Below are 2,059 nucleotides of genomic sequence, written 5' to 3' on the forward strand. Positions count from 1 at the left end.
CCCTGCCCCACTGGGGTGCGGGGACACGGGCCACCATCCCTCGCGGGTCGGCAGGGTGACCAGATGGCTCCCCTTCCCGCTGCTCCAGGGCAAGTCAGGCAGGGAGGTGAGCAGCAGCCACCTGGGAGAAGTAGCCTCCAGAGTGGCTGCCTCAGTGCGCCCGGCCACCCTCGCCGGACTGCAAGGGCAACTGGGTACGGCACCCTCCCAGGCCATTGGGGCGCTGGGTCATCCTGGGCCATCAGGTCACCTGGCTGCGCGACCAGATGGCCCTGAGGGCAGGGTGACCAGATGGTCCTGCAGGCAGGGTGACCAGATGGCCCTGTGTGTTGGGTGACCAGATGGCCCTGCAGGCTGGGTGACCAGAAGGCCCTGCGGGCTGGCAGCCGGGCTAACTCCAATTTCGGCCCTTCCCCAAAAGTCTATAAGCCCATAGTCGAGGAAAATGTGCTCCCTGGGCAGGCCGTCGGGGAGAGGACATGGCCTGGGCTTAACCCTCATTGGTTCCAGTCGAGGGTCTGTGTGCTGGCGACTAGGGTCCACTGGGGCTTGGGGAGGCTCTCACCGGCCTGGCTAGGGTTCAGAAGCTGGGACCGGCCTGGGGCTTAAGCTCCATCCGGCAGACCCCAGGGTGCGCGAGCCCCCCATCCAGCAAGCCACCCTAGGGTCTGGGTGCTGGGGAAGGGGGTCCACCGGGGCCCGTGAGGCTCTCCCGGGCCTGGCTAAGCTGGGACCGGGCCTGGGGCTTGAGCTCCATCCGGCTGGCCCGGGGGTGCGTGAGCCCCCCATCCAGCAAGCCACCGAGGGTCCGGGCGCTGGTGACGGGGGTCCGCCAGGCCCTAGGGAGGCTCTCTCCGGCCTGGCTAGGGTTCCGAAGCTGGGACTGGGCCCGGGGCTCGTGCTGCATCTGGGGGGCCTGGGGTGCGGGAGCCCACCGTCCTGCAAGCCAGCGGAGGCTCCGGGCACTGGGGACGGGGGTCCACTGTGGTCCGGGGAGGCTCTCCCCGGCCTGGCTGCTTTCAGAAGCAGGGACTGGACCGGGGAGCAGGGGTGGCTGGCTTCATCCACTACGCTGTCAGAGCGGAGTTTTCTGCCCACCCCTAGTGAGAAAACAAAAGACACACAATTGATGGACGGAATGCACAACAAATCAAAACATTCACCCACAGTCAAGAGATATGGGTTAAGTCCATCATTCTTTTGCTCACCATGCCACCCCAGTTTAGACCTGGCCATATGCAAATCAGTCTTGACCCTGTGCCTCATGGGAACACTCCAGCTCGAAATGCCAAGCCAGGTCCTCCCTGGACTGGAAACAAGCATCCTAGGACCGGTTTCGGCATTTCACCCCTTTTCAGCCAGGATAGCTTGGTTCCAGTGGCACAGTGAGACCAGGACCCACGTCTTGGCATTCCTGGCGCACTGAGGGCAAGAAAGCAAAAGACACACAATTGATGGAGGGAATGCACAACAAATCAAAACATTCACACCCAGTGCAGAAATCTGGGTTAAATCCATCATTTGTTTTGCTCGCCATGCCACCCCAGTTTAGACCTGGCCATATGCAAATCAGTCCTGACCCTGTGCCTCATGGGAACAGTCCAGCCCGAACTGCCAAGCCAGGTCCTCCCTGGACTGGAAACAAGCATACTAGGACCGGTTTCAGGGGTTCACTCCTCTTCAGCCAGGATAGCTTGATTCCAGTGGCACAGTGAGCCCAGGACCCACGTCTGGGCATTCCTGGCGCACTGAGGGCGAGAAAGCAAAAGACACACAATTGATGGAGGGAATGCAGAACAAATCAAAACATTCACCACCAGTCAAGAGATCTGGGTTAAATCCATCATTTGTTTTGCTCGCCATGCCACCCCAGTTTAGACCTGGCCATATGCAAATCAGTCCTGGCCCTGCGCCTCATGGGAACAGTCCAGCCCGAACTGCCAAGCCAGGTCCTCCCTGGACCGGAAACAAGCATACTAGGACTGGTTTCAGAGTTTCAGAGTTCTGCATGGAGCCAGGCATTTCAACTATACACATATCCATGTGTGTGGTGTTTATG

The sequence above is a fragment of the Lissotriton helveticus genome, chromosome 2_1 (assembly GCF_964261635.1).
Source record: "Lissotriton helveticus chromosome 2_1, aLisHel1.1, whole genome shotgun sequence".
Classification (NCBI taxonomy): domain Eukaryota; kingdom Metazoa; phylum Chordata; class Amphibia; order Caudata; family Salamandridae; genus Lissotriton; species Lissotriton helveticus.